This window comes from Lactuca sativa, chromosome 1 (assembly GCF_002870075.4).
Source record: "Lactuca sativa cultivar Salinas chromosome 1, Lsat_Salinas_v11, whole genome shotgun sequence".
Classification (NCBI taxonomy): Eukaryota; Viridiplantae; Streptophyta; class Magnoliopsida; order Asterales; family Asteraceae; genus Lactuca; species Lactuca sativa.
Window position 1 is genome coordinate 169,548,624 of NC_056623.2, and position 10,529 is coordinate 169,559,152.

Below are 10,529 nucleotides of genomic sequence, written 5' to 3' on the forward strand. Positions count from 1 at the left end.
TCCTTGGAACACTTTGATCCTTCCACCGTCCACCGCCTAGAAAAGCTTTAATCGATCCTTTTATCGTTCTAGGACTTTCCATCGCTCTTTCTGTTGCGTATCCTTTTAATTAGACGACCACCACCGCCTCTCCCTCTGCCTCAATTGAAAAAAAAGGGCTAACTCTACTGATGAACATACGTTCTTCGAGAAACTCTCTAGCCGCCTCCAACTCGACGTCTCCTCCACCTTCCCCACAGTCGACCGCTGACCGTCTCATAGTTGTGCTTCCATTTTCCTGTTCCGATGAGTTCGACGATATCAAATCGTTGATTTAGCACTAGACGTGTGTAGAAGGTACTGTTTGGAAGCTTAGGATCCCGAGATTCTCATCCTCAGCAGCTTCACCATCACAAGAGTTTCCCGCCATCTGCTAGTAAAGTGTTTACACCTGCTGCATCACCGCCTGATTTTGCCAAAACATGATCTTGACAACAGTGTCCTCCACCGTTTCCCTACATCTCCTCCCAATTACATCCAAAAGGTCACACTGATGTCGTTAACGAACTACTATCAAAGAATCCGACCAACCCACAATTGGACCGACCAACTCATATCAGTCATGGGGTTAGTTTATCTCTCTGTTGGGTTAGTACACTACCAATTGCCTCCCTCTACACAAGGTACTTCCCTCCTTTGCTTCTCCGTCACACAATCGGTTTCATTTTGGTACTTTTCGAATTTTCTTCTGATTAGACGATGGCCATGACTCGAATTTTTGACTGCTTGAGAGTTCAATTTTAGACTATTTGAGAATTCAACTTTCGATTTTAATTATCTAAGCCCTAATTTATTCTGTATATCCTTCCATTTATCAATTGGGTTTTTGATTCGAATTATGTTCTTACTGATCTCGGAATTGTTTTGACAATGGTTTTTTTAGCTAGAACGAAAGGAAGTTGATATCAAAAGGAATGCTGCTCTCTCAACTGCTAAGTATGCAGAATCCTGCCATGAGTTAGAATTGCAGGGAATCAATGTGAAGCTGGAACTACTAGAAACTGCAACAACTTCATTGCCCAACACATTTAGCAAAATGCTTCAAGTTTTGAAGTGTGATTCCGTTTCACAAGCAATTGAATTCTATTCCAATTTTCTTAAAGATGCTCACACAGAAAAGGATGTAAGTTCATATCAAATTTCATTCATTTTTTGGTTTATACTTTATAACATTTAACAAAAAGTTAATTGTTTCATTGACAGAAAGATCCAGAGACTGTATTGCCAAATCTAAGGGACATCATTGACAACCCTCCGCCTCTTGAAGTTTCTGCAGCTTCTGAAGTGTTGGCTTATGTTAATGTTGAAAGAAGTTCTAACAATGAGATAAGTTTTGAAGGTGATGTTGCAGGTGATAGTATTGATTGGGATATTATTTTGGATAGCTCATAGAGTGGTTGGGATATTAGGACTATGGAGGATTCGAGTCATGGATTTTTATGCCTATGAAGTTGTTGATGCCAGTGAGATTCCGGAAAGTTCTTTAAAAGATGGAATGGAATCTGATGAGACTAATAAAGAAAAAATGGAATCAAAAATCTCTTGGGATATTGGTGTTGAGAATCTTGAAGATGAATCAACTCAAAATAGTGCCTTGATAGATGTAATGCCATCAGGGATGAATGTTTTAATGAAAGTCAAGGAATCAAAGTTAGGAGTCGGCTTCTGGAGATAGAGTACATGAGTAGGATTGTTGATGATCTGTTTGAGGTATTATATTAAATTGCTTTTTTCTTTATATTTTCCACATTAAGTGTTGAGTAAATTACATTTTTGGTGTCAGATTAAAGCGTTTTTGAATCAAAGAATCATGGAATTAACAAATACAGAGACATCGTCATTACAACATCAAGTTCAAGCAGTAGCTCCATTTGTGTTACAGATGTACGCTTCTGATGTCATCCAGTCAATGTTATCAGATGTCTCTTCAGCCATTTCTTTTCTCACAAATAAGAAAACAAGGGACCTCATTATGATTCTCAACTCGAAAAGGTTCGTACTTTACATAAATTTTATTTAAAAGTATACATAGTTTTGAGTTTTGACCATTGGTCAATTTTCAAATTTCTTGAAAGATTAGTCAGTACGCTTGAAGAAAAAAAGCATCATGAAGCGAAATTGAAAGAGGGGTTAAACGATTTAGCTATCAAACGCACGAAACTTCAAAATTCATTGACCTCAGTAAGTCCATGAGTGTTTCTTCATAATTGGATTAAGACTTTAGGTTAGTTTTATATTCAATAGAAAGAAGAAATTATTTATTTATTTATTTTTTGAAATTTTATGAATATGGCATTTGTTTTATGTAGGTATCATATTTGGAACTTGATGAGGCTTTTGTATGAACCTACAATTAAATAAGTGGCCACATCTTAAGCCCTTCCAAGATTGTATCGGACCTTAAGAGCAGACTAACCAAAGTAGATTGTTATTTGTTGCATTTTTCATATTTAAATAGCATAGTCCATACAATGTAACTCAATAAATTTTTTCTGTTTTTTTTTTTCAATTTTTTGGCCTTTCCAACCCCACAAAGCGGGATTCTTCCCTAGTTCTATCTAAAGCGTGGCAGTATCATAATTTTCATATAACTTAGATCAAATGTGTTTTTTTAAACTAACTTGATTTTTGTGTATTTAATTATATATGTTATGTAGTGCATATAAATAAACTATATATTTTTTTAATTTTTTACTTTATGTACTGCCATCATCAAATAAGAGTTGATCATGGCCATCTTTCTTTCTTTTTTTATTTCATTTTTAAGGGTTTTTGTTAATTTTTTTTTTCTAGTTTTGCCTTATCAAATTTATTGAATTCTTTGGTTATGTTCTCACATTTAGATTGACACGACAAGTATTTGATGGATTGTCTGACTCAACCACCATTGTAAATAAAAGGTATTATGATCATATTTTATTACCTTAATTATTCTAGCATAATTACAACCCACACTGCTATTTTAAATTGTTGTATGCATTCCGCCAAAATTTAAAATCTACTCTAAAAAATAAAAATCTTTTTGTCACATGTCACACTCTCATTGATTTGGCCACATGTTATTTTGTGGTTATTTTCAATTGAATTTTTTCCACATGACATTTTGTGATTTTTTTCATTTTATCAAAATCCACATAATATTTAAATGTAATAATTATAATAAATGTAATAATAAATGCATATCAATTTCATTAATTGACTTTCCTTATAATTTTAAAATTTGTAAATTAAAACCACATTAGTTTCCTTTGTTTATTTATCAAAATTAAATGTTTAAATTTAAAAAAGGAAAAAAACACATTAATTTTAATAATTCAATATTTTTTTTAATTTTCTTATAAATTCATATATATTCTGTCAAAATTAAATGGTAATTGCATTCTAGATTTAATGATTGTTTTAGAATCTTTTTTTTCCCTTTTTTTTGTAATAGATGTTTCTCTTAGATTGTCTTTTTTTTTTTTTTTTTTTTTTTTTTTTTTGTAATAAATGTTTCTCTCTAAATACCACTTATTTTAACAGAATATAATTTCATGACAGTTATTCTTATAAAATATTATGATAAAGGCCACGACAGAATGACTTGAAAAATAGTTTGAAGACTTGATATGAATGACTTGAAAAATGAATCAAAGATTAATCACACTCACAGTTTAAAAAAGTTATTTTTTTAAGAATTACACTTGTTATTATTGATGATTGTTATTATTTACGGATGTTTTTTTTTGTATCACAATCATATAATGTAATTGTTTGATATATTATTTGTTTTTTTTACATTGGTTTCTTGAATATTGTTAATAATAGATGATTATTCTTTAAGAATGCTCTTATTTTTCAACTCATACTACAAAATTTTGATATTTTCAATATGTTCATTCAAAAAGAATATTCAATAAGAATACATATTTTGTCATAATATGCAATCTATCAGAATTTATATTCTGCCAAAATATGCATTCTGACAGAATTAAAAATGAAATAATTTAAAAAAATCAGAATTCAAAGTTAAAATAATAAAAAAATCCATTAAAATACAAAAATTCTTTTCTTAAATTTGTGTTTCTTAATTTGAAAGTAATGGCAATATACAATTTTACCCTTTTTTAATTAAATGGTATTATTCGATTTTTTTTAATTTAATAATATAGATATATAACCTAATCTATTCCTAACCTAATCTACTCCTAATCTACTCAGAATTCAAAGTAATAGATGTTTCTCTTAGATTGTCTTTTTTTTTTTTTTTTTTTTGTAATAAATGTTTCTCTCTAAATATCACTTATTTTAACAGAATGTGATTTCGTGGCAGTTATTCTTTTAAAATATTATGATAAAGGCCACGGCGGAATGGCTTGAAAAATAGTTTGAAGACCTAATAGGAATGACTTAAAAAATGAATCAAAGATTAATCACACTCACAGTTTAAAAAAGTTATTTTTTTTAAGAACTACAATTGTTATTATTTCAGATTGTTATTATTTACAGATGTTTTTTTTTTGTATCACAGTCATATAATGTAATTGTTTGATATATTAATTGTTTTTTTTACATTAGTTTCTTGAATATTGTTAACAATAGATGATTATTCTTTAAGAATGTTCTTATTTTTCAACTCATAGTACAAAATATTGATATTTTCAATATGTTCATTCAATAAGAATACGTATTTTGTCATAATATGCAATCTATCAGAATTTATACTCTGCCAAAATATGCATTCCGACAGAACTAAAAATGAATTAGTTAAAAAAATCAGAATTCAAGGTTAAAATAATTAAAAAATCCATTAAAATACGAAAATTCTTTTCTTAAATTTGTGTTTCCTAATTTAAAAGTAATGGAAATATACAATTTCACCCTTTTTTAATTAAATTGTATTATTCAATTTTTTTTAAAATTAAATAATATAGATAAAAGATTTTTATTAAAATAACTAAAATGATTGGTCAACAATCATTCTTACATCCACACAATAATTACTTAGTAACTTAACCATATATATATATATATATATATATATATATATATATATATATATATATATATATATATATAGTGAGAAATGAGGACGCAATCCTAACAACTAATTTTGGAATAAAAAAAATTAAAATGCAAAATAATTGAATATTTTTGAATAACAATTTAATATTATTTTCGTCACCTATAGTTTCCAAAAAATTAAAAATATTACATTTTTTTTGAAATATTTATGAAATATTTTGATAGAATGTTCTAGTATAAAAATTACAATAAAATTTTTAGAATATTCACATATTCTACTATAATGTTAGACTATAAGTGTTCAAATAATTCTAATAGAATATTAGAATACTCTACAAACACTAACAATTTTAATAGAATATTATAGTATTTGAGTATTTATAGTGTAATATTCTATTAATATATATATATATATATATATATATATATATATATATATATATATATATATATTAAACAGCAAACTAATCTACTCCTAACTACCGCTTACCTATGTCTCAGATGAGATCTATTAGAATCTACTCTAATAAATGAAAATCTTTTTGCCACATGTCATACTTTTATTAATTTGGACACATGTTATTTTGTGGTTATTTTCAATTAAATTTTTTCCACATGACATTTGTGATTTTTTTTCATTTTATCAAAATCCACATAATATTTAAATGTAATAATTTTAAAAAATGTAATAATAAATGCATATCAATTTCACTAATGACTTTCCTTTTAATTTTAAAATGTGTAAATTAAAACCACATTAATTTCCTTTGTTTATTTAAATAAATTATTTGTTTAAATTTAAAAAAGAAAAAAACACATTATTTTTAATAATTCAATATTTTTTTTAATTTTATTATAAATTCATATATATTATGTCAGAATTAAATGGTAATTGCATTTTAGATTTAACGATTGTTTTAGATTTTTTTTGCCTTTTTTTAGTAATAGATGTTTCTCTCAGGTAGTATTTTTTTTTTGTAATAAATGTTTCTCTCTAAATATCACTTATTTTAACAGAATCTGATTTCATGACAGTTATTCTTATAAAATATTATGATAAAGGTCAGGGCGGAATGGCTTGAAAAATAGTTTGAAGACCTAATAGGAATGACTTGAAAAATGAATCAAAGATTAATCACACTCACAGTTTAAAAAAGTTATTTTTTTTAAGAATTTCACTTGTTATTATATCAGATTGTTATTATTTACGGATTTTTTTTTTGTATCACAATCATATAATGTAATTGTTTGATATATTATTTGTTTTTTTACATTAGTTTCTTGAATATTGTTCTTAATAGTTGATTATTCTTTAAGAATGTTCTTATTTTTCAACTCATACTACAAAAATTTGATATCTTCAATATGTTCATTCAATAAGAATATTTAATAATAATACGTATTTTGTCATAATATGCAATCTATCATAATTTATATTCTGCCAAAATTTGCATTCTGATAGAATTAAAAATGAATTAATTTAAAAAATCAGAATTCAAAGTTAAAATAATAAAAAAATCCCTTAAAATACGAAAATTCATTTCTTAAATTTGTGTTTCCTAATTTGAAAGTAATGGAAATATACAATTTTACCCTTTTTTAATTAAATGGTATTATTCGAATTTTTTAATTTATTAATATAGATAAATAACTATATTAAAATAACTAAAATGATTGGTTAACAATCATTCATACATCCACACAATAATTACTTAGAACACAATAACCTAACCCTAACTATATATATATATATATATATATATATATATATATATATATATATATATATATATATATATATATATATATATATATATATATTATATATATTGTGAGACATGGGGACGCAATCCTAGCAACTCATTTTGGAAATAAAAAAAAATTAAATTTCAAAATAATTGAATATTTTGAATAACAATTTAATATTATTTTTGTCACCTATAGTTTCCAAAAAATTAAAAATATTACATTTTTTTTGAAATATTTATGAAATATTTTAATAGAATGTTCTACTATAAAAATTACAACAAAGTTTTTAGAATATTCACATATTCTACTATAATGTTATACTATAAATATTCAAACAATTCTAATAGAATATTAGAATACTCTACAAATTCTAACAATTTTAATAGAATATTATAATATTTGAGTATTTACCGTGTAATATTCTATCAAAAAAAATATATATATATATATTTTTTTTAAACAGCAAACTAATCTACTTCAAACTACCACTTACCTTTGTCTCAGATGAAATCTATTAAATCTACTCTAATAAATGAAAATCTTTTTGTCACATTTCACACTTTTATTAATTTGGCCACATGTTATTTGGTGGTTATTTTCAATTAAATTTTTTTCCACATGACATTTTGTGATTTTTTCATTTTATCAAAATCCACATAATATTTAAATGTAATAATAAATACATATAAATTTCATTAATTGACTTTCATTTCAATTTTAAAATTTGTAAATTAAAACCACATTAGTTTCCTTTGTTTATTTATCAAAATTATTTGTTTAAATTTAAAAAAGAAAAAAAACACATTAATTTTAATAATTAAATATGTTTTTTTTTAATTTTCTTATAAATTCATATATATTATGTCAGAATTAAATGGTAATTGCATTTTAGATTTAATGATTGTTTTAGAATCTTTTTTTGCCTTTTTTTATAATAGATGTTTCTCATAGATTGTCTTTCTTTTATGTAATAAATGTTTATATCTAAATATCACTTATTTTAACAGAATATGATTTCATGACAGTTATTCTTATAAAATATTATGATAAAGGCCATGGCGGAATGGCTTGAAAAATAGTTTGAAGACCTGATAGGAATGACTTGAAAAATGAATCAAAGATTAATCACACTCACGGTTTAAAAAAAGTTATTTTTTTAAGAATTACACTTGTTATTATTTCAGATAGTTATTATTTACAGATGTTTTTTTTGTATCACAATCATATAATGTAATTGTTTGATATATTATTTGTTTTTTTTTTGTTACATTAGTTTCATGAATATTGTTAATAATAGAAGATTATTCTTTAAGAATGTTCTTATTTTTCAACTCATACTACAAAATTTTAATATTTTCAATATGTTCATTCAATAAGAATATTCAATAAGAATACATATTTTGTCGTAATATGCAATATATTAGAATTTATATTCTGTCAAAATTCATTTTGACAGAATTAAAAATGAATTAATTTAAAAAATTAGAATTCAAGGTTAAAATAATAAAAAGAATTCATTAAAATACGAAAATTCTTTTCTTAAATTTGTGTTTGCTAATTTGAAAGTATTGGAAATATACAATTTTACTCTTTTTTAATTAACTGTTATTATTCGATTTTTTTTTAAATTTAATAATATAGATATATAACCTTGGAAGTATACCCTCTGTAATCATAGGTATATCAATAAGGATTTTTTTAGTTTTTCACACAAGGTTATCTATGAATCCTAAAATACCCCTATGGTATTTTAATTTCTTGTTTAATTCTTAACTTCTGAATATGATTATGGAATTAATGTGAGTGTTTTAGTATTCCAAAATACTCCCATAGTATTTTAAACTTTATGTTTGGCTCTAGCATTCCTAGTTGGTAAGTTTCAGATTCGTTGCAACACCACCATCACTCCCAAGCACATGTTGGTCGCATCTCGAATAAATGTAGTTGATCAGGTTACATTTATTCCAGCTTACGATTACATAACTGCCCAGGTTTGACGGTAATGCTCAACATCCGAAGACTTTTATTCTTGTTCTTCTTGTGATACTTTGTTCCGGTGTTTATGTTCAGGATGTTCTCATACTTTTGTAAAATATGGTTATATTTTAAAGTATAATTCTTGGTCAGAGTGTTTTATCCCTATGTATTTATAGGCTGTATATCTTTTATGAATTGATATACTGAGCTCACTATAAACAATGCTCTGATACCAATCTGTCACACCCCAAAACCGGAACGGCAGAAACGTTCTGGGGTGGATGACGTCATGTCAAGTATCACAACATATGCAGTATAGTAATCAAAGTACAACAACCATTGCATTAATAATAATAATTTTACATAGTTTACATTTCATAGCAACATCAATGTAATACAAGGAATAATGTAGACGCAGCTCGATAGTAGGTTGTCTTCACAAAAGCTCCCAGCATGTACCTGTCTATCACTGACCTGAGAATACAAGTTATTTTTAAAGCGAGTATCAACATTTTATAACGCTGGTGAGTCCATAAGTATTTAGTGTCATTTGTATAATTACACATTTTTGTTCAAAATAACTTTATGAAAGATAGTAGTTTAGAATCTACAGTGTATTAGCATCCTTTCCAGAAAATCCCATATTTTCTAAATAAAAGCAGTCTCCTAGCAAGACCCAACAGACTTATGTTTTAAGGAGTAATTTTCCCCAAAATACCATCATTACCAAAATACGGTATGACTTTAAAGAAAATGTGAGAATATCACTAGTAAAAATACTAGGGGAAAAATAACATATGCCTCAGCAGTAATACTGCTGACTAAGGCAAAAGAAATCATAGACTCCAGGAAGGTATCGAATGAACAATACGCCTGGCTCAGTCTGAAACAAAGAAACACAGACCCCAGAGGGTATCAAATGAACGATACGGCTAGCAAGGTCTAAAACAAAGAAACACAGACCCCAGACAGTATCAAATGAACGATACAGCTAGCAAGGTCTAAAACAAGGAAACATACACCCCAGACAGTATCAAGTGAACGATACAGCTAGCAACGTCTAAAACAAGTAGTAATCCTAAGTGGGTTGTTTCAAAAATACCGTGTTAATTATCGTTACCTTAAGGCCATGAATTATAAGGTAAACATCGAGATACTCGTAACCATACTGATAGACAATAGAGTACTTGACGCCCTGCAAGCATCAGAAAGAATGTGACATTTGTCACCCCTTGGCTTGGTAGGCTGGGGACTGTAGCTAGCAGTCAGGGTGTGGGAGTGTCGGTCCCATATAGATCTATACACACAATGCCCGCTCTCCCTCCAGGAGACTCTGGTTACCAACTTGACAACGGAGAAATCTGTGTCCTGAAGATGCATCTCGTATTATGAATTCTATTAGAAGTATTGGAATAATGATGTAGACTCATGAATGAACTGAATCCTGAGTGAGTCTTCGTACTAGAGAGATAGAGATAGAGATAAAGATAGATAGGGAGAGAGGTAGAATCTCCTAACTATTCCTATAATAGTTACTAATGTTTCAGGAATATGAATAATGAATGGAAGGATGCCCTTGCTACCCAAGGGAAATGAACTGGTCGATGGAAACCTTTATGTCTACACATGTATACATAATATATAACTAATATTTAAACGACCTTCAGACGGATAACCGATACCCACCAGACCACATCCCAACGAGGAAAAAGAAATAAGGCGAACTAGCCATTCTAAGTCCTTTAAACATTATTTATATA

General features: G+C 27.2%; 1 pseudogene; it reads left to right on the forward strand.

Annotated features, from left to right (window-relative positions):
* The first annotated feature begins 601 nt into the window (after positions 1–601).
* Positions 602–2,281, forward strand: LOC111885069 (CDK5RAP3-like protein; annotated as a pseudogene).
* Positions 2,282–10,529: the final 8,248 nt, after the last annotated feature.